We start from the raw sequence: 27,706 nt of genomic DNA, 5'->3' as shown, positions 1-27,706 counted from the left end.
TCAGGTCTGTGTTCACCAATGGGCTGTCCCTTATGTCTGGTCTCGTAGTAAAGGTCTGATTCAGATATTCCATACCATCATGCATATCAGTGTCTATACAAAATTTCCCTTCACCAGTATTCTCATCTTCCACCCTTTGTGCATGACAAGGCACACTGCAGTAATATACTGGTGCCATCGTGCTGATGAGACATACCGGGTTCAGGCAGAACTTTGAAGGACCAATACGGCGCGTGGTGTATGAACTGTCAAATCATGTACCAGTACTATGTCCCAGGTATTTGACCCTTGTGCTACACAACTGCAGTTTATCCCTTGAGACCTTGTGTCCTGTCTGGAAGAGACGAAACAGAAACTGTTTTGTATCTGCCAGGGACGACTCAAATGAATCAGCGCACAAGTCATCAACATATTGTATCAGGACTGATCCATTCTCAGGCTGAAAGGACTATAAACAGTCATGTAGGGCTTGGGATAAAATACTCAGGGTGTCACTCAAAACCTTGGGAGAATCAGGTCCATGTATTGTACCCCCTGTGGGAACGCAAAAGATGAAGAGGAAACTGAAGAAAAATAAGATTTTAAACCTACCGGTAAATCTTTTTCTCCTAGTCCGTAGAGGAAGCTGGGGACTCCGTAAGGACCATGGGGTATAGACGGCTCCGCAGGAGACATGGGCACTCAAAGACTTTAGAATGGGTGTGCACTGGCTCCTCCCTCTATGCCCCTCCTCCAGACCTCAGGACTGTGCCCAGAGGAGACGGACAGTACGAGGAAAGGATTTTTGTTACTCTAAGGGCGAGATACATACCAGCCCACACCATACACACCGTACAACATGGTATGTAATAAACCAGTTAACAGCATGAACAAAACAGTATCAGCCAGAGACTGAACTCAACTGTAACATAACCCTTATGTAAGCAATAACTATATACAAACCTTGCAGAATTTGTCCGCACTGGGACGGGCGCCCAGCATCCTCTACGGATAAGAAGAAAAAGATTTACCGGTAGGTTTAAAATCTTATATTCTCTTATGTCCGCCCAAGAAGAGGCCACCTTCCTAGTGGAATGGGCTTTTACCGAATTTGGTAACTGCAATCCAGCCGTAGAATGAGCTTGCTGAAACGTGTTACAGATCCAGCGTGCAATTTCTGCTTAGAAGCAGGTGCGCCAACCTTGTTGGCTGCATAAAGGACAAACAGTGCCTCTGTTTCTCTGACGTCCTAGTGGATGCTGGGGACTTCGTAAGGACCATGGGGAATAGACGGCTCCGCAGGAGACTGGGCACATCTAAAGAAAGATTTAGGACTATCTGGTGTGCACTGGCTCCTACCCCTATGACCCTCCTCCAAGCCTCAGTTAGATTTCTGTGCCCGGCCGAGCTGGATGCACACTAGGGGCTCTCCTGAGCTCCTAGAAAGAAAGTATAGTTTAGGTTTTTTATTTTACAGTGAGACCTGCTGGCAACAGGCTCACTGCAACGAGGGACTAAGGGGAGAAGAAGCGAACCTACCTAAATAGTGGTAGTTTGGGCTTCTTAGGCTACTGGACACCATTAGCTCCAGAGGGATCGCACACAGGACCCGACCTCGTCGTCCGTTCCCGGAGCCGCGCCTCCGCCCCCCTTACAGAGCCAGAAGCAAGAAGGTCCGGAAAATCGGCGGCTGAAGACTTCTGTCTTCTCCAAGGTAGCGCACAGCACTGCAGCTGTGCGCCATTGCTCCTCATGCACACCACACACTGCGGTCACTGATGGGTGCAGGGCGCTGGGGGGGGGGGAGCCCTGAGCAGCAATAAATAACACCTTAGCTGGCAAACTAACACCATATATAGCCCCAGGGGCTATATAGGTGTAAAAAAAAACCCTGCCAGAATTATTAAAATAGCGGGAGAAAGCCAGCCGAGAAAGGGGCGGAGCCATCTCCCTCAGCACACTGGCGCCATTTTCCCTCACAGCTCTGCTGGAAGGATCGCTCCCTGGCTCTCCCCTGTAGTCCTGCACTACAGAAAGGTTAAAAAAGAGATGGGGGCACAAAATTAGGCGCAGTATAGTAATATAGGCCCTCATTCCGAGTTGTTCGCTAAGTTTTTCGTTCGCACAGCCTATTAGTAAAGTTGCGTTAATGTAGTAAATTTGCGAACATCCGCCCCCAACGTATTTTAGCACATTCGCACGCATTATTACACAAAGTGGGCGTACGGCAAATGACATCGCAACAATGCGAAATCCTCGCAGCAATGCGAACCCATCGCATAAACACATACTTCTTCGTACAAATACTAAGTTGTAGTATATTTACACATTTTTCAGTTAAAGTGATCACTTTTGCTGAAAAACGCACCACAATTTGTTTTTATACTATTAAGTGGACTAACACCTTCCAAATCAAAGTCCACAAGCCCTCCTCAATAACAAATCCAATTAGTGAATTAATTGAAATGGTCATGATCAATTAAGTATTTGTTGAAATCCCAGAAAAACACTTTGTAGCCATAAAATAACCTCCTTTTATTTACATGTTTAATATAAATATAGATGTTTGCAATGTGCTTGGTCTAATGTGTTTGTAGAATTTATTAAAGTAGAGTTTTTGTATGTGAATGAAGGTGTATGCATGTTTAAAAAGCCAATAACATGTTTTAGTTGTTGATTTAAAATAACTTACGTTAGATGTTTGAAATGTTTAAGGTAAGAAATGTTTGTTCTGCAATCTGCTGTTCCTTTATTGCATGACTAAATAATAAAGAGCCGCTGAAGTTTTTAAATTTATTAGTTTATTTTTTTTTAAAAGTGGAATACTGATATTATCATTTTTTATAATATTTTTAATTATAATCATAAAATTAACAAAATTTTTGCATGGCGTCCAAAAGCCCCACCAAGGCCTGGAGATGGCGCCTCATACTGCAAACTATATCCTGCAAGGATGTTGGATCTCCAACGGCAACATCTGTAATTAAGAGATAACAAACATTACTAACTTACTCACATTGCTTATTAGCCTAGCAAGGCACAAAGCACACTTTAATGCATGCAGGTCCAAACTGCATTCCTCCTGCTTGTGTGAAACTACATATACCAGCAGTCGTTGACTCAGTTTTGGTGCCAGGGAATGAAAAACCTGTGTAAGGGCATGCTGGGATGTGTAGTTTTTCTACAGTTGCAGTTGCGCAGTTTGGACAGGCCTGCTTAATGGCAAAGTTGATACATCATGACTGTTTTAGGGTTCAATCATTAGCCTTAAAAAAAGCCAGCATGCTCAGTTTTTTTGTGTGACTTATTCCAATTGTAAAGAGCATGGCCTACATTTGCTCCTATGTGATTTCATTGTAAGATGTAGCGTTGGCCATAGCAAACAAGGCTAAATAAATTTAATAACTTGTAGAAGTTGTTCCCCAATAGTCAAGATTAATTGTATTGTTTGTTCTGGGCAACATCCCATGTTAAAGTTATGGTGGTAATTCCAAGTTGATTGCAGCTTTAAAAATTTAAGTAGTTGCTCCAAACCATTTGCACTGCAGGGGAGGCAGATATAACATGTGCAGAGAGAGTTAGATTTGGGTGGGATGTGTTCAATCTTCTATCTAATTAGCACATTAAAAATAAAGCAGCCAGTATTTACCCTGCACAGAATCAAAATTACCCAATCACATCTAACTCTCTCTGCACATGTTATATCTGCCTCCCCTGCAGTGCACATGGTTTGGCCCAACTGCTAAAATTTGTCCGGCATGCAAACATCTTGGATTTTAACCCCTATGTTCCATCTTCAACACTGTTACACCATGTTGCCATTCATTCACATCCTTTATTTGTGGCATTATTTAAAAGGGGTTTGGTCCTGCCTCCTCACACTGCATATCAATATCTTCCGAAGGCCACCATATCATAGCATTCCCACACTCCCTGAAAGCTGCCCTTACTAAATAAGTGCAAACAGGGTTTATTTGAATGTTTTTTCATTTTGTGAATGTAACTTTCCCACCACAAATCAGTGTGTCATTAGTCTACATAACAAAGTGAAGCATGTGTTTTGTAAGTTAAAATTTTCTGACTACACAGGCCCAAGTGTAAATCGACAACAACATACTAAACTCCACTCAGGTCTAACTGTTGGCCTTCAAAACTAACACATATAAACCCTGTTGTCCTGCCAACCCTGGCTACCTAATGAGTGTCAACCTAGAGTGGACACACAAAATATTGCACACATACACACTGTACATATAATGACACTCACAAATATGTAAAGGCAACATGTACACCATGATGAAAATATCCAAATTTTGTCCTGGGGACAAGAATTCAAACAGTACAACCCTGCATGTTTTGGCATTGTAAGTGTAAGTGGGTAATCATTTCGACACCAAAACAAAACTTACTTTCCACGGCAACATCCTGACTCCCGGAATGTTCGTCAGGGGCTTCCTGTGCCCATTCACTGGGTGGTGAGCTTGGCATGATCGGTGAAGCCGGCTGAGGGATGGTGAAAGGAGGAGGGATTGGGGAAGGAGGAGGGATTGGGGAAGGAGGATGGATTGGGGAAGGAGGAGGGATTGGGGAAGGAGGAGGGATTGGGGAAGGAGGCTGGATTGGAGCAACAATTTCAGAGGGGGGGTCTGATTGCGAGGGCGAGGGGGGTGGAGAGAAATGTAAGGCAATAGAGGGTGAGGGGGGTTCAGATGGGGATGACGAAGATGAAGGAGAAGGGGTATGGGAAGGAGGAGAAGGGGTCCCAGAAAGAGATGGAGAGGTGTGGTGAGAAGGGGAATGGAAAGTGGAGTGGGCCAGGGAAGATGAGGGGGCCTTGGAAGATGAGGTGGACTGGGAAGATGATGGGGACTGGGAAGCTGAGGGGGACTGTGAAGGGGAGGGGGAGTGAGAAGGGGAGGGGGACTGTGAAGGGGAGGGGGAGTGAGAAGGGGAGGGGGAATGAGAAGGGGAGGGGGAGTGAGAAGGGGAGGGTGAGTGGGAAGGGGAAGGGGGTGGGGAGTTGTGCCGTTGTTGTTGTCCTAGAATGTAAATATTGTAAACATTGTTAAATTATGCAAAATTACATAGTATTCATTTGTTCATATCAATGTTCTGTTACATATTTTTTTTTTAATATATTTTATTTTGAAACTCAAACATGTTAAGATCCTCTTCATGTTGGCCACGGCAAATAAAATGTTTCCAAACGTGAACTTTGAAGCTCATTCCTTAATCTAGTCCATTGAGTCATAGTGATTGGTCTAGGCACCATCACCAGATTAGTATTCAAGGCACCTTATTATATAGCCAGCACTGATCCAGTATTTTGGACCAGTTTCCAGGCTGCTTCTTATTTCTTGAAAACATGCACTTGTTTCGTGTCACTTTACTACAGTCAGTACTGTTTTCCCTAACCACACACACTGTCCTAATTTCCAAAAAAATACACTGAAGGATGCAATTAGCCTACCACTTACTGTAAAATCTTGGTAATTCCAAGGGGATTACAGCAGGAATTTATTTAGCATTTGGCCAAAAGCATGTGCTCTGCAGGGGTTGCATATATAACATGTGCAGAGAGAGTTAGATTTGGGTGTGTTTAGAAATTATGGGCATGGAAAATCCAGCCTGTTTTATTTTAACACTGCAAATTTAAAAAATGCTTTAACACACACCACCACAATCTTACACACTCTGCACATGTTACATATGCTTCCCCTGCAGTGCACATGGTTTTGCACAATGGTTTTCAACAATGCGTCGGAAACAAAGAAAAACAAGCAAACATTAGCACATTTTAAGCTAAAAATCGTATGTAATGTAACTTACTTCGTGTATGGAGAGCACGGATTTGCTGGCGGATCTCCGCCAACAGATCTGGAGTCCGCCTGCGGAGATCACTCCAGCGCCTCTCCAGCTGGATGATTGTCCGCCTGCTGCGGACGCGAGTCCGCAGCAGGCGGCGGACCTCCGCGTAGGCCTCGCGCTTCACCCGATTGGGGATGAAGCGCCCAACGCGGCCTACGCGGCGGTCCATCACCGCCACCAGCACGCGGAGCTCCCGCCTGGAGAACGGTGCTGCACGCATCATGGCAATGGCGTTTTCCTTATTTGGGCATATATTTATAGTGTCTGGTAGCATGTGATTGGCCAAAAATATGTCATTTCTAATAACTTTATTGATCTTTGCAATGCTGTGAAGAGCAGAGTGTTATTTTGCACGAGCGGAAATTCGCATTAGCAGAAGCGAAAATGTTTGTTAGAAACAATTAGATAAAACACACAGAGACAGACTTTACTGAAAATTACTAAACATATCTGTGTACTCACCACAGGTCGTGTGATCATTCAGCTGGACAGTCACAAAGTGTCAAACATTGAGTATCATTTGTTTGTGTGTTTGTTTACATAATCAGGATTTGAGGATATAAAATAAATAAGGACACTATTTATTAACATTACAGTATTTAAATTATTACATAAACATTGTCAGCTTAACGTGTTTTTGTTTTTTATGTTTAAAAAGAAAAAACCATTCAAACACAACAACAGCATTCCCCAATCACTTTACAAGAACATACTAAATGCAATCATGTTTAAAAATACATAAGCATACTGGGTTGTATTATTTGTGCAAATATAAATGGGAAAAACACTATACCTGAAATGTTCTGCTACGATTCTTGCCCTCACTTGGCTCCCCCTCCGTGTCACACTCCCCCCACCGAAGCGTGGCACAACCCCTGGCTCCTCATCAGGCAATTCCTCTGCCTGAGGAAGCTCAACACTACTCCTTACCGCGATATTATGGAGTATTGCGCACAGGACCACTATTTTACTTGCCATCTCCGGCGAATACATGATGTCGCCACCCGTGCGGTGGAGCACACGAAAGCGCCCTTTCAGGACACCAATTGTGCGCTCCACCAGCTGCCTAGTGGCAGTAAGCGCGGAGTTAAATGCCATCTGTGGTCCTGGCCTGGGATTACGGTAAGGAGTCATGAGCCAGGGGGTGCAAGGATATCCACGGTCTCCTGTTGGAATAAGAGCCACATTTTAGATCTCAAATTTCATATATTGTTGTTACTTTTTAACTAAAAAATTTGAGCAACAACTCACCCAATAACCACATGTCTGGTCGTTGACTTGATCTTAATCTCTGCCATATCCCTGATTGTCTAATGACATACGCATCATGGGAACTTCCTGTAAACTTTGCGTTCAGGGAAAGGATCTGGAGGGATGGCCCACAAACAACCATTACATTCAGAGAATGAAACAGTTTCCTGTTTCTATAAATTTCTTCATTATGTCTTGGTGGCTGAATAGCAACATGTGTGCCATCCACAACCCCAATAACATGTGGGAAGCGACTACCACCTTCCGCAAATTGCCGCTTCACCACATCTAGGGCACCAACATCCAAAGGCATAGCAATAAATTGCTTAACACGCTTGATGAAAGCCTGGCAGACACGTCGCAGGACCTTACTGAACTGGCCCTGCGACATGCCAACCAGGTCTCCAACAACATGCTGGAATGATCCTGTGGCCAAAAAATGTAACACTGCAAGGAATTGTGTCAATGGTGGTATTGCTGTAGGATACCGAATTTCAGACTCCAGATCACTCTCTATTATGGAGAGAGTGTCTAGGATTAGATGTGGTGGCAGCCGGTATCTACGCACCACCACATCATCTGGCATCCCAAAAAGTATGACACGGGTTCTGAAAATTGGTGGCCTAGCACGCCTCCGTTGCCTTGGTTGATGAGGAGCCGGCTGTGGTTGTGGGGCTGGCGGTTGGGGTGGGAGTGCTGGCGTGGGTTGGGGAGGTAGGGCTTCTGCCGCAATATGTATTGACATCACACACTTTTTGGAGAGAATGTTAAGAAATGTCAATTAAAAAAAAAACAAAGTTTTCCAAAATTTTACACAATAACTGTTTTTACAATTGTGGTGTCAACTTACTGCAGGAGCGTACATTTTTTCTGTGTTGAATTCATGTCAAAAATGCAAAAATAAAAAGCAAATAAAACTAAATTTAATATTTGGATATAAAAAACATATATTAATGCAAAAAATCTTTTGAAAAAAAAAATAAATAAAAAAATAAGAAATTTAGTACCTAGTCCAGGAAAGACCAAAACTACTTTGCAGATCAATCCTGGAAACCCCAAACACTTTGTTTAGCAAACTTTACACAAAAAATTATTAAAAAAAAAAAAAAAAAACAAGCACCAACACAGGCCAACGACACTTACCTGCTCCTAAAGAAATAAAGTCTTGTTTTTGTGGACCACACCCAAAAATAAAGACAAAATTGGTTTTTCTCACCAAAAAAACAAAACCTACAAGAGAACACAAATGACAGTCAAAAACAGCATACAGACACTTCCAACAAACAAACTCCAACACAGGCCAACGACACTTACCTGCTCCTAAAGAAATAAAGTCTTGTTTTTGTGGACCACACCCAAAAATAAAGTCAAAATTGGTTTTTCTCACCAAAAAAACAAAACCTACAAGAGAACACAAATGACAGTCAAAAACAGCATACAGACACTTCCAACAAACAAACTCCAACACAGGCCAACGACACTTACCTGCTCCTAAAGAAATAAAGTCTTGTTTTTGTGGACCACACCCAAAAATAAAGACAAAATTGGTTTTTCTCACCAAAAAAACAAAACCTACAAGAGAACACAAATGACAGTCAAAAACAGCATACAGACACTTCCAACAAACAAACTCCAACACAGGCCAACGACACTTACCTGCTCCTAAAGAAATAAAGTCTTGTTTTTGTGGACCACACCCAAAAATAAAGACAAAATTGGTTTTTCTCACCAAAAAGTAGATTCCTAGAAGAGAACACTAATGACAGTCAAAACAAAGAAGCACGGGAATATTTTCACAAATGGACTTGCAAAATATATATGTGTTATAAAAATTAAAACATTAAAATGTATTACAAAAACTTGCAAACACAAAAAAATTTTACAAAAAACAGAATACTCACAAACGAAAATACACACAAAAAATGACTGCCTATATTCAAAACGCAAAGAAAAGGACAAAGGTATGCTTGACAATTACTCACTCTGCCAATTCCACTATCACCTTCCCGCACAAGCCAACAACTCAAACGCCAAACTACCAACACTTACAGCATGCACAGTAGGCCCTTAAATAAGCAGTGCAATCATTCAACAGAATAACAGTGTACACCTGTGTGAATTAACGAGTCGCACGTAGGTATATAAGCGCACACACCTCGGCGTACACACGTCATCACAAACATGGCTTCTCGTGAGCAAATCGCAGCAGAGATAGACCGCATTGCAGAGCAGCAGATGGCATTGCAGAAACAACGGATAGAGTGTCAAAGGCGCTTGTTAGAATACGCCTCTGCGGAGGTTAATGCAGGACCTAGTACTCTGCAAATTTCTGCTTCTGAACCTCAAGAATTGAGTGTGGATACCCTGCCACACACACATAGTGAGCAAACTGAGGGAGAATTGACTTTAGCCACACAAACACAGCAGACAGAAGCTGCTAGTGAGGAGGAAGATGGAGATGACCAACCTGAAGAAACCTCACAGGCTACCTCCAGACGGAAAAAAAGACAGCCTGCATTCACTAAGAGGGAGTTGCGTGTCTTGGTCACGCAGGCCATGTCCAAAATACATAGGGGCCCCAAAAACATGGGGGCTGCTTCCAAAGAACGCATCTGGAGAGACATCACAAAATCTGTGAATGAAGTTGGCTCTGTCGTCAGAACATCACAGGAAGTGAGACGACGGTAAGTGCATCTTGACAATCCTTTTTCTGTGCTAAGTTGCCTAAAAAATGTAGTTACATGTCATGTTATGTCTAGCAAACACAAGCAGAACATGTGTGCTAGATATTTACTTTGAACAATAAGAAGACTCAACTTTTTCCCTCTTTCACAATATTTATGTAGGTGGGCCGACTTCAAATCCCGCCTGAAGGCAAAGAGGGCTGCGGAGTGGAATGCCTCAAGGGCAACAGGGGGGGGACCACCTGTCGCTGTGGAGTATACTGACTTGGAGGAGATGGCGATGGCCTGTGTGAGTTATGAGGAGGGCCAAGGGGTGTCTCATATGGACACGGACCTGCCTGAGATTGTGACGGGACATGACTTGGAAGGTAAGTTTACACATGTATTTGTCTGAAATTTGAACTGTATTAATAATCTTAAACTAATTTTGACTCCAACTTTTCCCCCACACATTCTTCTATTTGCTTGCCACAAAACACAGCACAGGGGGGTGAACAGTTTGAGTCACAGGCCGGTTATGTGGTTGAGGCTGAGGTGGAGGGACCTAGTGGGTCTGCCAGTGTGGGCCAACAAAACCCACCTATGCAGGTTCCTACTGGCCCCCCCACCCAACCCTCTGCTATCCCGGAGATCCTGCTTGAAATTGCTAGGTATGGTGAGAGCCTAAACACATTTCAAGACGGGGTCATCCGGGAGGTAAGCCAGATAACTGTCCGGCTCACTGAGATCCGAACCTGTGTTGAGCAAGGTGTTGCTCAACTCTGCCAAAGTCTGGCAGAGATCAGGCAGGCCCAAGAACAACTGGCCTCCTCAAACCAAAGCCTTGCAACTAACATCTTGCAAGGGCTCCAGGCCATCGCTGTCTCCCTTGCCCACAGTGGCAGAGAGCCAACCACATCGGCTCCCTCCCCTGCCCCTGCCCAGGAAGAACAGGACACTGGGCAGGCCCAACGAAGGTCACTCCGCAGACCAAGCAAAGAAGATCAGCCTCAGGCGGGGCCAAAAAGAAGAAAGTGATGTCTCTCCAGATGGGCAGCACCCATGTTTTTGTAGTTGCCTCTATGTTATTTTGGACTTGGCTTGTGTGGCCAGAATGGATCACTCCCTCTTAGTGAAATGTCTTTTTTTCTGTTTGGAGGAATTGTAGCCTGTGAGTTTCTTTTAAAAAACAACAGAGCCATCTTCCTCTCACTAGTGTGCTGTGTATTGTTGTGTTTGTGTGGTGGATACTAATTATTTCTCAGTTTGTGTCACATTTTTGTGTGGCAGGGTGTGAAATATGTTGAATTTATGATTTTATAAGATACTTTTGTCAGAAGCAGAAATTTGCAGAGTACTGAGTTCTGCAATATAATTTGTCAGTGCCATCTGCTTGGTGCTTGGTCTATCTCTGCCTGTGAGACTCATGTGGAGCCATGTTTAAATGTTGGATCATATTATTTCTGAAATAAAAAATATAATTTCAAAATGTGTGCAATTTCTTGAAGGTAATGCATTAGCAAAATCTTACTTACTAAAATATTATGTCAACATATAGACACTTGGTGACCAATCTGCTAATTCTCCTTCAAATTTTTTTTTAATAAAAAAAAAAGGTATGTTTTGCACCACACTTTAATGTCCATATTAATAAAACAGACACGACAACTTGATAAAATATCTTTGGACAACATGACATCATTGAAAACATTGACAGATGTTAAAAACCTATATTATTGTGACTTTGAAAAATAAATCATAGTGTATGCGGCATTATGTGGGTGTTGGTTAATTGATCAGAATGTTGCAGAATTATCTAACTTTAAATAAAAATGTAACTTGTTTGTATTTAGTAGTCTAACACACATTCAAACATTTCTGCACAATGCTTACACACCAAGTTAAACACAAATAACAACCTTATTTAACAGTGTGTGAGATTAATATGTGAGTAGAATAAACATGTAATGTGTGTTCAGTCAATTGCTGGTTGGTAACTTTCATGGGCTCAGTAATTAACAAGTAATTGAACATCAGATGAATGTGCTCTCCAATTAACTGCTAATTACTGCATACAACACTTGTACCAGTACTTCGCAAATGTAGAGTAACTGCAGACCTACTCTGCTGCTGCGTGAATGTTGCTACGGTTTCCTATGTTAGTTTTAACAGCGACAAAGTTTATGTGCGAAAAACACGCCCATTGCAAGTTGCATACTCCCACACAGTACGCCCACTTTCACGCCCATGTCGGAGCATTGCGAAGTCTCGCCTCCGCCACGCCCACGCCACTCCTTGTTTTCGTTTGGCAGTTACGGCTTTTTTTGTCCAAAGTAATTTTGCACAGTTGTCGTACGTATGTCTTCGCGCATGCGTAATCACGCATTTGCGCATGCGCAGATACTTACATTTCGGACATTTGCGATGCGATGACTCTTAGCGATCAACTCGGAATGAGGGCCATAATGCAGCTATAAGGGAAAACACTCTTTATAGGTGATATCCCTGTGGTATATAGCGCTCTGGTATGTGCTGGCATACTCTCCCTCTGTCTCCCCAAAGGGCTTTGTGGGGTCCTGTTCTCTGTCAGAGCATTCCCTGTGTGTGTGTGCGGTGTGTCGGTACTGCTGTGTCGACATGTATGGTGAGGAAAATGATGTGGAGGTGGAGCAAATGCCTGTGAATGTGATGTCACCCCCTGCGGGATCGACACCTGTGTGGATGGACTTATGGAAGGAATTACGTGACAGTGTCAGCTCCTTACATAAAAGGTACGAAAGGACTGCATCTGGTGTTGAGGAGTTTTCTTTTGCTGTGGGGGAACGTAAGGCAAAAAAGAAAACTTACCCGCGGTAGCTGTGGAAACCAGGTCCGCGAGGCCGTCCTCAAATAAAAGTTCACCCTTGTAATGTAAAGCCTCCATATATCTCTTTGAGTCAGCATCACCTGTCCATTGACGGGTCCACAGAGACCTTCTAGCAGAAACTGCCATGGCATTAGCTTTTGATCCCAAAAGCCCAATATCTCTCGCAGCTTCTCTCATATATAATGCTACGTCCTTGATGTGACCTAAGCTCAACACAATACTATCCTTGTCTAAGGTGCCAATGTCAGATTATAAGTTATCAGCCCAAGCTGCAATTGCGCTACCTACCCATGCCGACGCTACTGCAGGTCTGAGCAGGGCTCCCGTAGTCGCATAAATTGATTTTAAGGTAGATTCCTGCCTACGATCCGCAGGATCCTTTAGGGCCGCCGTATCGGGGGACGGTAGTGCTACCTTTTTGGACAAGCGCGTTAAGGCCTTATCCACTGTGGGCGAGGATTCCTACCATAACCTGTCCTTTGAGGGGAAAGGATACGCCATAATAATTCTCTTGGGAACCTGCAGTCTCTTGTCAGGAGTCTCCCAAGCTTTTTCAAATAAAGCGTTTAGCTCATGAACTGGGGGAAACGTTACCTCAGGTTTCTTTTCTTTAAACATGCAGACCCTAGTGTCAGGGACAGGGGGGTCATCTGTGATATGTAAAACATCTTTTATTGCAATAATCATATATTGAATACTTTTGGCGACTCTTGGGTGCATCCTTGCATCATCATAGTCGACACTGGAGTCGGAATCCGTGTCGGTATCAGTGTCTGCTACCTGGGTAAAGGGACATTTATGGGCCCCTGAGGGGTCCTGTGACACAGTTAAAGTTATGGGTTGATTCCCTGCTTTGTCTCTGGACTCCTTTGTGCAATCTCTTATGTAATAAAGCCACAGTAGCATTCAAACATTCCACATGTTCACCCAATCAGGTGTCGGCTGTGCCGACGGGGACACCACCATCTGCTCTGCTTCCTCCCTAGATGAGCCTTCCGCTTCAGACATGTCGACACACACGTACTGACACCCCCACACACACTGGGATAACTGAAATATGGGGACTGACCCACAATAAGGCCCTTTGGAGAGACAGAGAGAGAATATGCCAGCACACACCCAGCGCCACAATATACTAAAACCAAAAGTCCCAGCCTGATTAGCGCTTTATATGTATATAGATTTGCACCAAATAAATGTGCCCCCCCCCCCCCTCATTTTTGCCCCCTGTTACTTTGTTCAACGGGGGAGAGTCCGGGAGCAGATTCTCTGCAGCATGCTGTGGAGAAAATGACGCTGGTTAGTGCTGGAGGATCAAGCCTCGCCCCCTCAATGGTGGGTTTAGGTCCCGCTCATTTATTTATACTGAGGGTTTTTTTTAACATACTGCCTCTGCAGTATGCCCTACTGATGCCAGTCTAATTTGAGGTAATAATTGCTGCCCAGAGTGCCCCCCCTGCACCCTGCACCCATGCTGTGCCTTGTGTGTGTGTGTGTGTGTGGGCAATGGCGCGCAGAGTGACTGCTGCGCGGTACCTCTGTGAAGATCTGAAGTCCTCTGCCGCCTTTGAAGTCTTCTTGCTTCATATACTTACCCGGCTTCTATCTTCCGGCTCTGTGAGGAGGATGGCGGCGCGGCTCCGGGACAAACAGCAAGGACGACACCTGTGTTCCGACCCTCTGGAGCTAATGGTGTCCAGTAGCCTAAGAAGCAGAGCCAATCAGTCCAGGAAAGTGGGTCTGCTTCTCTCCCCTCAGTCCCACGAAGCAGGGAGCCTGTTGCCAGCAGTGCTCCCTGAAAATAAAACACCTAACAAAAGTCTTTTCAGAGAAACTCAGTAGAGCTCCCCTGCAGTGCATCCAGTCTCCTCTGGGCACAGGATCCAACTGAGGTCTGGAGGAGGGGCATAGAGGGAGGAGCCAGTGCACATACATTCTAAAGTCTTAGAGTGCCCATGTCTCCTGTGGAGCCGTCTATACCCCATAGTACTTACGGAGTCCCCAGCATCCTCTAGGACATAAGAGAAAACAGAATAGAGGTTGCTGACAGATAAGTTTGTAGAGGTGGAGAGGATTTTATTAAAATGACAACTGGATTGGGCACTACAGAGAATTGATTTGGTCTACCCCCCTTAAAGCTTGTGCTTGCTGTGTCACTACTGGGACTACCTCAGCCATCAATACAGTGTCCTGTCCATCCTAAATTCATAGAGAACCCGGTATCTGTGAGATAATTTCCTCTACCTGTGATGGACATGAATCTAGAACAGTGGAATACAACATTAGTCTTTGAGGAGTTTCTAACATACCTTGTACGTAACACTATTATACTTCTACAAGTTGTAGTACGTGCCTACTTCCTCAATACTCTACACATTGTAGTACGTGCCTACTTCACGATCTATTACGTTCCGCTACACATTGTAGTACGTGCCTACTTCACGATCTATTACGTTCTGCTACACGTTGTAGTACGTGCCTACTTCGTCAATGCATAAGGTTGCAACCCTTTCACACCGCTAAGCCTCTGCTAACTCAACATCTCCCACGGAATCCCGGTTTCCGGTGTTCAATACATCCACACCTACTTTCAGCTCACACTAATACACAAGGTTTTCTGTACAGAAAAATATCACTCCCTTTGATTGATAGCTTGCCCCAGAGGTAGTACACTTTAAACAAAATATTATAGTAATCTGCTTTTAAAATCGGGTAGTTACTTGCTATTGTATAAATATGTCTTCTATCCCGCCGTTAAATTTATTCCTATTGTGTGGTTAAACTTGCACTCGCTACTTCACACAACCTTGCATAAGCACGCAACCGTGCGCGTCCCGCGCCACGTACGCATGCCCGTACGCTTACCTCAGGTATTTTTGTACACCGTACGTTCGCACCTCAATATTCCACTTATCACGAACAATGTGAGCAAAATGCTACTGCTCACTACACAATACACTTTTGTTCCTCACACCTGCTGGAAGTCGCCCACACGGGTAATCCTCCTTTGAGTGCTTACCTAAACTTTTAGGCCGGAACTGCGTTTTGTGTGTGTTTTACAATTTACCCACTTAAACAAATATACAAAATGTATAACAAATAAACGTATCCAATTCTATGCAAATCTATAACTATTGACTATAATTTAAATGCTGATTCAGATTGGATAGCTATCTTGCAGAACATACGCTGATATAAATATACACATTTTATATAATTATATATTATACATACACCACTTGACTCTACACTTCTATGAAACCCCTCATCCAGCATATGTATTCGTAAACACATACTGAATGAATACAGTTTGTCTCAGAGCCTCTATTTTGCATATCAACAGAGGTTCATATGATTGTACTGGTGGTTGAACAGGTTAATTAACATTTCAATGCGTATCTTGTAGCTACAAATCCAGGGAAAGAAGAAAAAGAGACCCTTTTTATTTTAAATCTGTGTGCAATTCTTACACCAAGCCAAGCATTTATCTCACCATTTCTCTCTCACTAGGCCCAGTTGAAACTATCTGTAATTGACTATGGCATGGGTTTGTTAAATCATTGGTAGCTTATTCACAAGCCATGTGCTTGAACAAAGTGGAGGACAGACCATGTGGCTAGCTCTTTTGTCCCAAATAAATCACAAATTATACAAACACCGGACGTTTGTTACTTTAGGACTGGGTTTAAAAGTATGCGAATTGGCCTCAACATGCTAACACTGCTATATCATACCTATGCACCAACTTTTAAATGCTTTTTAAAAATTTACTTAACAGATAAACAATCCAATCTGAATCAAACACAATATGACTTATTTGAACTTTGTTTTGCAACAATAAAAATACGCTGTAGCATTTTAAATATTGTGAGAAATATATGGTCCCTTGAATTTCATATCAGCGCCTTACTGATAACGCAAAAAAACTAACAGCATGTTGTTCAGCAGCATGTCAATGCATCCATCGTTAGCTGGTAGACCACAGCGGCGTCTCTACAGTGCATCATTGAGTATGTGATATCGAGAACGCAGCCTCCAACTGAATTTCAGATTAATTTCTAATAATTATTTATAATGCCGGTGATAATATATGTTGCGGACGCAAGGCGCATCTTATTACCATATACAATAAAAGTGCGCTGTAAGTCGCAAACACTACATCCCTTAAGAGAAAACAAGCACTCGCACACATTGTATGAGTTCCAACGCTCAGTGATGTATATATTTGATATTAAAAGGATATGTATACAATATATCACATGTACAGTATATATATGGTTACATGGTTACAATTACACAAGAAGCAGATAGTTACAAAAGAATCCATACAGTTACAGCCAGCATGCTTCACCATATTTGCTCAATGCTCCATATCTCTCTCTCAGCAAAAACAAACAGCAACTGGAACTGCAACCTTGCAAGACAGCAAAAACAGAACTTCTTGTCTGACTCGAATCACCTATATACTATGTATGCTGGGGGAGTACATGTCTTCTGTTATTGGTCCAGTGGAGGGAACTTTCATATTCATGATGTGTTATTGGTCAGTTCGTATGCAAGCAACGTCAAGCCTTGAAGACATCATAGGGGTTGGGCACTGGTTTCCTGTCCATCTGCTATCCTTTGTCATTATTAGAAAATTGTGGCTTCATATTCATACATTAAATCATAACTACTCATTGCAATGTGCTACAATCTAACCACAGGTATCAAATTAATCCACACATTCCTCTGATTATTTTGACACCAAGCATGACATGATTATCTTGCTCCATTCCATTAATACATATACATGATGTTTTACTCCATTATATAATTTAAAACATTATAATGTCTAGTGCTTGACATGTTTATGTGTGGTATGAAATATGTGTTGAATATATCTTTGTGGCATGTCTGTGTGAGTGCGTGTGCTACCATATATCGCTGCGCGTATTCACAAGCACAGCGACTCATCCGTGTGGAGTTTGTATGTTTTCTGTATGTATTATTTTTGACTTTGACAGGTCTGTGTAGTGATAAAATTTATCCATTCGGCCACAAGGTGTCAGCATAGACCGAGAGAAAGAGCAATATTCATTAGAACATCCAGCAAAAAATGGTAAAAGTAAAGACTATAATCAAATTACCGATGAGTAATGTCAAGCAGGAGACAGGGATAAAGGAGTATATACCCCAGAGTCACTTCCAAAAGTGAGATTATCACATCACAATGGTAGAAATAGAAGCTGTCACATCCAGGTCTGTGTCATAATAATGTTAGCAGAACACGTTGTTACAGACTTGTAGCTTTAAAGAAAGGGTTCAGAGAAGCAAAAAAGAGACAAATTAAGCAGCAGGCAACCTTACATCGAATGTAGTGAAGCATCAGAAAGTTGCTGGATATAAGCTGTGAGCTGACGCATTCACATACAGTAGCAGAAAAGAGAAAATGGCGGCCGTACACAGAGTGGCTGCAGCGGGACCCGACTTGAGATTTGCCTGGTTTAATAGCCATTTAATCTAGTGTATTCTGTCTTCTTATTGTACTTGCACCTTTGAGGCACAATGCTACGTATCTGTGTAATTATGTGTGAAATATTAATATTTGTGCATACAACATAACTACTCCCTTAAGATCTTTGGTGGTGGCAGTGAAATTGTGTCTTTATCCTGAGTGACCAAAGTGCGCAACCATCATGACCCAACTGTCTTAGATTGCGGTATCTGAGGGCAGGCTGGAATCGTAACACCGGGCATATATTATGCCATTATTGGTGTATCGTACAGATAATTGTATGGTGCAGTGGTTCCCAAACTTTTATGAATCACAGCGCCCTAGAGTTTAAAAAAAAATTCACGCCACCCCTAGGCCAAAAGTTTCTTAATGAGTAATTAAGAAAAAATATTACATTATGTACCTCATCTGTGTCACCTCTGTCTGTCTACTCCTCCCCTTTAGATTGTAAGCTCTCACAAGCAGGGTCCTCTTCCCTCATGTGCTATTCCTTTTTCTCACACTAATCTTCAACTGCACCAAATCCAGACGTCTTCTGCCACCTGATACTTATTCCAGTGTCTTCTGCTGATGTAGCTGTTTATTTCCCTTGTACTTGTCCAATATAGACTTCAACTGTAAGTTGCTATTTTCCTGTTTTGAGTATTTGTTTATGTAATTGGGCGCTGCGGAACCCTTATGGCACCATATTAAATAAAGGATAATAATAATTAATGTAAATTTTGTTATAGGTCATCCTTAGGTTCAATTGTGTGGTGAGGGACAAGATTTGCTTCTCTTTGTCCACATATTTTATGATTAGCAGCCACCAGCACTGGTTTTGCCTATTACAGTGATTATAAATAGTTTGAAATGGTCCTGGACCACAAACCTGAGGCACCCCTGCAAGTGTCCCATGGCACCCCAGGGTGCCACGGCACAGTTTGAGAACCACTGGTCTAGTGTATTGCTGCAACAGATCAGTGATGATTGGTTTGTCATCCAGCATGTCCGATAGATCATTGGTCGGCCGCATCGGGATGTGTATGCCACGGTTGACCACCAGACATTTCCCCTATTCATTCACAGTGGAGCGGGGAAATATTTCCACCCCAGAGAAGGAACGCAGATATTATGTGACCATATACTGTGAGATCCCACAGTATATGGCCACAACATCTGCTGGTTTTCAGGCTATCAGATAACATATATCTTGGTCTCTGTGGTGGTGTGACCTGTGTTGTGGGGCGGCATCAAGGGGTATAAAGTCATTCCAGCGGCAAGTTAGAAATTGGAGCTCATGTGGCCCTATATGTCTGTATGTGCCTATATCCATATATGCTCCTGTATGTTGTTATGTGGTCCTGTGTGTTTGTATGTGCCTACAGTATTCCTATATGTGTTCCTCTATGGGCCTATGGTATGTCTGTATGTGCCACTCTATATCTGTATGTGCCTATGTCCATATGTGCTCCTGTATGTTGGTATGTGCCAGTAGTATTCCTAAATGTGCTCCTCTATGTCTTTATGTGCCTACAGTATGTCTGTATGTCCCTATGCACTCCACTATGTCTATATGTGCCTATGTCTATATGTGCCCTATATGGGTTGGGTATGAGATCCCAACAGTAAGGATGCTGGCGTTCAGAATACTGACACTTCTTGGTAAGTAAACTAACCCTACCCCTTACCCTCTCCTCATGCAGTGTAACCCTAACCTTCCCCTCCACAGCCTATTTCTAACCTCCCTCTCCAGCAGCCTAACACCTTCACCCTAGTGCCTAACCCTAACCTCCCCTCCTGTATCCTTTCCCTAACCTTCCCTGGCATACATATATAAGTGAAAAGGGAGAGAGAGAAGAGGAGACAGAAAGTGAGAGAGAAGGGAGGAAACAGAGGAGAGGGTAGATAGTGAGAGGGGGTAGGTAGACAAAGAGAGAGAAGGGGGAGTGAGGAGGTGGGATAAGTGGGAGAGAGAGGGGGTGATGAAGGAGAGGGGGATGGAGAGAAGGGGAATAAACAGAAGTGGGTAGACACAAATAGAAGAGGGAGACAGAGATGGAAGGCAGAGACACAAAGCGCAAGAGGGGCTGAGGGGAGAGAGAAAGAGGGAGGGAGAAGGGGAGACAGAGAAAGAAGGGGGAGTCAAGGGGGCAGAGAGAGAGAGAAGGGGAGACACAGAGAGAAAGGGGGTAGGCATAGAGATACAGAAAGTCAAGAAGGTAGGCAGAGAGAGAAGGGGGAAGATACAGAGAGGGAGATAGAGGGAGAAGGGAGAAAAAAGGGGTAGACAGAGAGGAGAAAGGGGGAGGGTGGAGAGAGAGAACGAATGGGGGTGACAGAGAGAGACAGAAAGGGGACAGTGAGAAGGGAAGGAGAAAGAAGGGAGAGACACAGAGAAGGGGGAGAGAGAAAAGGGGAAGATACAGTAAGTGAGGGGGTAGCGGTGAGATAGATATTGCAGCCATTATTATGCATAAACAAATATTGCCTAGTGAAGGAGAGAGGAGACAGAGAAAGAGAGGGGGAGACAGAAAGAGAGGGGGAAGACGTGGGAGAAATAGGGGAAAAGAGGGGTGATGAGAGAGGGAGTGATGGAGAGGGAATACAGACTGAGAAGGGGATACACATACAGAGAAGGGGGAGACAGAGAAAAACAAGATGGGAGACAGATTGAGAGAAGTGAGAGAGGGGACAGTGGGAGAGGGGTGATGAGAGAGAGGGAAGAGAGAAGTGGGGATACATAGAGAGACAGAGAAGAGGGGATACACAGAGAAGGGTAAAGTCACACAGAGAAGCGGGTGACGGGGGGTATCCAATTAGAGGTGAAAAAACATCTGGTGAAAAAAACTTCACTTTTTTTTTGCATTTTTTCCCGATGTTTCACGGATATTTTTTGCAGGCTATCCAATTTGGGTCACCCATAAAAAATTAGCTTTTCTCGCTAAAACTCAGAGGTTCATTGAAACTTGCGTGTTTTTGGTAGAAACAGCCCCGTTTTCACATGAAATCCCTGATGTCACGTGTCGCACACACTTATCGGGATTAATTAGATAGCCTCCAGTGGGACAGTTACCGCAGCTAACTGGATACCCCTAGAGAGATAGAAGGGGGAGACACAGGGAGAGAGAAGGGAGACACAGGGAGCGAAGGGGTGAGACACAGAGAGAGGGGGAACACAGAGAGTGAATTGAGGAGAGAGAGAGAAAGAAGGGGGATGCAAAGAGATATAAGAGGTCATTCCGAGTTGATTGCTCGCTAGCAGTTTTTAGCAGCCGTGCAAACGCATAGTCGCCGCCCACGGGGGAGTGTATTTTTGCTTTATAGGAGTGTGAACGCCTGTGCAGCAGAGCACCTGTGAACACATTTTGTCCAACACTAGACCAGCCCTGTAGTTATTTATTCTGTGCGATGATTGCTGCGACGAGTGACACGGTAATGATGTCAGATACCTGCTCAGCAAACGCCCGGCCTGCATTTTTCCAAACACTCCCAGAAAATGGTCAGTTGACACCCAGAAACTCCCTCTTCCTATCAATCTCCTTGCTTTTGGCTGTGGAATCATCGCTAGAACCAGTGCAAAACCACAAAGGACTTCATACCCGTACAACGCGCGTGCACATTGCGGTGCATGCGCAGGTTAGCTGTTTTTTTCAGTGATCGCTATGCAGCGAACAACGGCAGCTAGCGATCAACTCGGAATGACCCCCATAGAAAGGTGGAGACAGAGAGAGAGAGAGAAAGGGGAGACAGAGAGAGAGTGGGGAGGAGATACACAGAGAGAAGGGGGGGACAGAGAGAGAAGGGGGAGCCACAGAAGGGGAAGACAGAGAGCGAGAGAGGGGTGACAGAGAGAAGGGGGATGCAGAAAGATAGAAGGGGGGTGACACAGAAAGAAGGGGGAGACAGAGCAAGAGAGGGATGACAGATAGAAGGGGAAGACAGAGAGATAGAAGGGAAGACAGAGATAAGGGGGAGACAGAGAGAGACGGGGGAGATAGAGAGAGATAGAGGGGTGACACAGAAAGAGAATGGGGAGACAGAGCAAGAGAGGGATGACAGAGAGAAGGGGAAGACAGAGAGATAGAAGGGTAGACAGAGATAAGGGGGAGACAGAGAGAGATGGGGGAGATAGAGAGAGATAGAGGGGTGACACAGAAAGAGAATGGGGAGACAAAGCAAGAGAGGGATGACAGAGAGAAAGGGAAGATACAGAGAGATAGAAGGGTAGACAGAGAGATGGAAGGAGACACAGAGAGAGAGGGGTGACAGAGTGAAGGGGGAGACAATTGAAACGGATCCCCTAAACACTCCCATATAGGCGACACTGTGTAACTCTTCTCTCTCCCCGTACAGTCAGCACTTTTATAGCAGCAGGTTCCGGTCATTAGCACCGGCAGCAGCGGGTCCCAGCATTAGCGCCGGCAGCAGCAGGTTCCCGTCATTAGAGCCGGCAGCAGCGGGTCCCCGTCATTAGCGTCGGCAGTGACGAGTCCCCATCAGAGCCGGCAGCAGCGGGTCCCAGCTATTATCGCCGGCAGCAGCGGGTCCCCACCATTAGTCATTAGAGTCAGGAGCAGTGGGTCCCCATCATTGGAGCTGGCAACAGTGGGTCCCCATCGTTAGCGACGGCAGCAGCGGGTCCCTGTCATTAGAGCCGGCAGCAGCTGGTCCCAGTCATTAGCTGGCAGCAGCTGGTCCCCGTCATTAGTGCCACAGCAGCGGGTCCCTGTAATTTTTTGTTTTTGCGACGTTGAGCCCCGGCAACAGCACACAGCAGCGTCCGAGAGGATGAGGGGGAGAAAAATAAGATTTTACTCACCGGTAAAACTATTTCTCGTAGTCCGTAGTGGATGCTGGGAACTCCGTAAGGACCATGGGGAATAGCGGCTACGCAGGAGACTAGGCACAACTAAAGAAAGCTTTAGGACTACCTGGTGTGCACTGGCTCCTCCCACTATGACCCTCCTCCAGACCTCAGTTAGGATACTGTGCTCGGAAGAGCTGACACAATAAGGAAGGATTTTGAATCCCGGGTAAGACTCATACCAGCCACACCAATCACACCGTATAACTCGTGATACTATACCCAGTTAACAGTATGAAATATAACTGAGCCTCTCAACAGATGGCTCAACAATAACCCTTTAGTTAACAATAACTATATACAAGTATTGCAGACAATCCGCACTTGGGATGGGCGCCCAGCATCCACTACGGACTACGAGAAATAGATTTACCGGTGAGTAAAATCTTATTTTCTCTGACGTCCTAGTGGATGCTGGGGACTCCGTAAGGACCATGGGGATTATACCAAAGCTCCCAAACGGGCGGGAGAGTGCGGATGACTCTGCAGCACCGAATGAGAGAACTCCAGGTCCTCCTCAGCCAGGGTATCAAATTTGTAGAATTTTGCAAACGTGTTTGCCCCTGACCAAGTAGCAGCTCGGTAAAGCCGAGACCCCTCGGGCAGCCGCCCAAGAAGAGCCCACCTTCCTTGTGAAATGGGCTTTTACAGATTTAGGATGCGGCAGTCCAGTCGCAGAATGCGCAAACTGAATTGTGCTACAGATCCAGCGAGCAATAGACTGCTTTGAAGCAGGAGCACCCAGCTTGTTGGGTGCATACAGGATAAACAGCGAGTCAGTTTTCCTGACTCCATGTTATGCACACCAGTGCCTGCAGGAATGTACTGGTGTTTGAACTGTTATGCACACCAGTGCCTGCAGGAATGTACTGGTGTCTGAACAGAGAGGGATGCAAAACAAATGAGCTCACAGAAAGACTGGGAAATATGACATAACGTACACAGAAGGTGATAAGGTAACAAAACCAACACAGAGTGAACAGAGAAGCCCAGAGGCTAAGAAACTGGGTGTCTCCCTAGTATTAGAAATGCTCAGATGGAAAAAGCAAGATGTTGTGTTTTAATACATAGAGAACCCGAAATGCTGTTGCTAAGGGCAACAGCAAAACCCTAAAGGGTTACCAACGGGTGTGGCAGTAAACTCCTTGGTCAGAGATGGAATAATAGACACAAGGAGAGTCTCCACAATCCTAATTCTCACTTCCAGGGCCCAGGTTCAGCTTACTGCCACTAAACACATGGACGCCCTGCACAGTGAGAGAGGATTATGCAGGCAGGTCTGAAAGTACAGCCACAAACCTGCTGGGTTCACAGAATAGCAAAAGAACCTCAGCAGGCTAAACGACTGACTCCAGTCTTACTGCTAGGTCTGGATTGGCAGAGTGTAGTACCAAATCCCCAGGCCTATTTGCAGTAAGCAACAACAAATACAAAGCTACACAGTACTGGCTAACTTTCAGGAACTGACTAACCAACAAAGATTCAGCAGCATCTGCTTAACCTGAGAAGGGGCCTTATAAAGCAGGTGCTGTCCACACCCCCCTCAGACCTCACAGACTGTGAGCACAAAAACCAGCACCGGATCCCCTGCCTGTAACCACTGCACAGCAAAAGACCCGAACCGGAGTATCAGCTGCGCTCAGGTTACTCCGCTAGCACTTGTCTCCCGGTTGCCATGACGACGTGGCAGCACAGGGCAGGAGACCCTAACAGTACCCCCCCTCTGACGAGGGGTCAAAGAACCCCTACCACCGGGTTTATCTGGGAACTGCGAGAATAAAGAGCGTATCAGTCTGGGGGCATGAAGATCACAACTGCGCACCCACGACCGCTCCTCCGGGCCATACCCCTTCCAGTGCACCAAAAATGACAGCCGACCCCGAACCATCTTGGAGTCAAGAATCCTTTCAACAACAAACTCCCTCTGGCCACGTATCAGAAGAGGGGAAGGTCTTCCTCTGGAAGAAGGATTACTAATCGCCCGTTTTAAAAGGGAACAATGAAATGTTTTATTGATACCCAAAGAACGGGGCAGATCTAACTGAAATGCCACCGGATTGATAACCCTGGTGATCTTATAAGGGCAGATGAACCGGGGGCCTAACTTATGAGATGGCTGTCTCAACTTCAAATTCTTGGTAGACAACCAGACGAAGTCTCCTAATTTGAAGCTGCAGGGTCTTTTCCGCTTATCAAAAACCCTTTTGGTCACTAATGACACAGACACAAGGGCTTTCTTCACTTTCCTCCAAATACCTCTAAGGACCGAAAACGACAGAGGAACCACCAGGCGTGGAGTCCAGGGGGTCAAAAGAATTGGCCTTAGGATGATGCCCATACACACAAAGGAAGGGAGAGATCCCTGTAGCAGAGTGAGCCGCGTTGTTATAGGCAAACTCCGCCATTGACAGATGAGCAACCCAGTCAGTCTGACACTTGGAGACATAACACCTGAGGAACTGCTCCAAGGACTGGTTCACCCTTTCAGTCTGCCCATTAGACTGCGGATGGTAGCCTGACGACAAGCTGACAGAAATCTGGAGATCGGAACAAAATGCCCTCCAGAATTTGGCCACAAACTGGGATCCGCGGTCAGAGACCACATCAAGTGGCAACCCGTGGAGACGCACAACATGCAGCATAAATAATTCAGACAGGCGTCTGGCCGATGGCAGCCCAACCAGTGGAACGAAGTGCGCCATCTTCGAAAACCTGTCAACGACAACCCAGATGGCTGTCATCCCCGAGGATTTGGGCAAGTCCACAACAAAATCCATTGAAATGTGGGTCCATGGCTTAGATGGAATAGAGAGTGGATGTAATGGGCCAACAGGAACCCCTCTAGGAGTCTTATTTCGGGCACAGATGTCACATGCCCGAACCCACTGATCCACATCCTTAGCCACCGAGGGCCACCACACCGCCCTAGATAGCAACTCCCGAGTTCTGGCAATACCTGGGTGACCTGCCGACTTCTTGGCATGGAATTCCAGGAACACTCGCTGTCTTAACCTAGGAGGCACAAACAAAAGACCTACCGGAAGGTCTGGAGGAGCCTGCTCCTGTGCTCTAAGGACTAATGACAAGAGGTCCTGGGTAATGCCCACTTTAATACATGATGGGGACACAATGGGCAACGGCTCCTCGGTGGTCTCCTGGATTGGAGCAAAACTCCGCGAGAGTGCATCAGCCTTGATGTTTTTTGACCCAGGGCGATATGTTATAAAAAAATTAAAGCGAGCAAAAAACAAAGCCCATCGTGCCTGCCTGGCATTGAGACGCTTCGCTGACTCTAAATATGCCAAATTCTTATGGTCGGTGAGAATTGAGACCACAAACTTAGCCCCCTCAAGCCAGTGTCTCCACTCCTCGAGTGCATCCTTAATAGCCAACAATTCCCGGTTACCCACGTCATAATTCATCTCGGCAGGCGAAAATTTACGGGAAAAGTAAGCACAGGGATGAAGGCGATTATCAGACACTCCCATCTGAGAGAGCACTGCCCCAATACCCATCTCAGAGGCATCCACCTCCACCACAAAAGGACGCTCTGGATCTGGGTGTCGCAGCACCTTGGCCGAGACAAATGCCCTTTTGAGACGGGCAAAAGCCACTTTGGCCTCACGAGACCAGTGAGCAACATCTGCCCCTTTCTTAGTGAGTGCCACCAAGGGCGCCACTATAGACGAAAATCCAGCGATAAATCGTCTATAAAAATTTGCAAAGCCCAGGAAACGCTGAAGCGCCTTCAAACTAGTGGGCTGCACCCAATCCAGGACTGCCTGTACCTTGGAACCCTCCATTTGGAAACCTTCTGGGGAGATAATATATCCTAGAAATGCGATTTGCTGAACTTCAAATTCGCACTTCTCCAGCTTCGCCCCAAGCCGGTGGTCTCTGAGTTTCTGGAGGACTAAGTGTACATGCTTCCGATGTTCCTCCAGGGAATGGGAGAAGATTAGGATGTCATCTAAGTATACAACTAAGAATCTATCCAAATATTCCCTGAGCACATCGTTCATGAAATCCTGGAAGACTGCCGGGGCATTACAGAGCCCAAAAGGCATCACCAAATATTCATAATGCCCTGAGTGGGTATTAAAGGCAGTCTTCCATTCATCCCCCTCTCTTATTCGGATTAGATTGTACGCACCGCGTAGGTCAATCTTAGAAAAAATGGTGGCAGTACGAAGCTGGTCAAACAAGACCGAAATGAGAGGCAGTGGGTATGAGTTTTTAATCGTGATACGGTTCAATTCCCTGAAGTCGATGCAGGGTCGCAATGAACCGTCCTTTTTACCCACAAAGAAGAACCCCGACCCAACTGGAGACTGTGAAGGTCTGATAAATCCTTTAGCCAAGTTCTCCTGAATGTACTCTGCCATAGCCTGAGTCTCAGGACGTGACAGGGAGTACAACCTGCTCTTGGGAAGCTTAGCATTCGGCAACAAATCAATGGCACAGTCATAGGGGCGATGGGGAGGTAGTACCTCTGCAACTTTTTTGGAGAACACGTCCGCAAAATCTGCATAACACCCTGGCAATTGAAAAGGACAAGAGGGAAAGACAAAAAACCCTTGTTTGGGAGCACTCATTTGAAAAATAATAAGAATGATATGTATAATGAGAAAAATTAAGACATAACCTTTAATTTAATCCTTGAATAAAAAGAGAAAAAAATAGAAAAATATTAAGGCTCGTGTGTGTAAGAATCTTGTTTAGCCTTTTTAGCAAAT

At 44.8% G+C, this 27,706-nt stretch overlaps 1 protein-coding gene and 1 long non-coding RNA gene across 2 annotated transcripts in view; one reads left to right on the top strand and one right to left on the bottom strand.

Annotated features, from left to right (window-relative positions):
• The window catches only part of LOC135057133 (oocyte zinc finger protein XlCOF7.1-like), a 352,188-nt gene that overhangs the window by 92,565 nt on the left and 231,917 nt on the right, over window positions 1–27,706 (top strand). The gene's annotated exons all lie outside the window — the stretch shown is intronic.
• On the bottom strand, window positions 2,774–7,122 carry LOC135054662 (uncharacterized). Its single transcript, XR_010243548.1, has 4 exons — window positions 6,641–7,122; window positions 6,310–6,331; window positions 4,389–5,018; window positions 2,774–2,956 (listed from the first exon to the last, which is right to left on the bottom strand). It is a non-coding gene; the product is annotated as an uncharacterized LOC135054662 (long non-coding RNA).

This window comes from Pseudophryne corroboree, chromosome 3, assembly GCF_028390025.1.
Source record: "Pseudophryne corroboree isolate aPseCor3 chromosome 3, aPseCor3.hap2, whole genome shotgun sequence".
Classification (NCBI taxonomy): domain Eukaryota; kingdom Metazoa; phylum Chordata; class Amphibia; order Anura; family Myobatrachidae; genus Pseudophryne; species Pseudophryne corroboree.
This window is presented reverse-complemented; position numbering and strand designations above follow the sequence as displayed.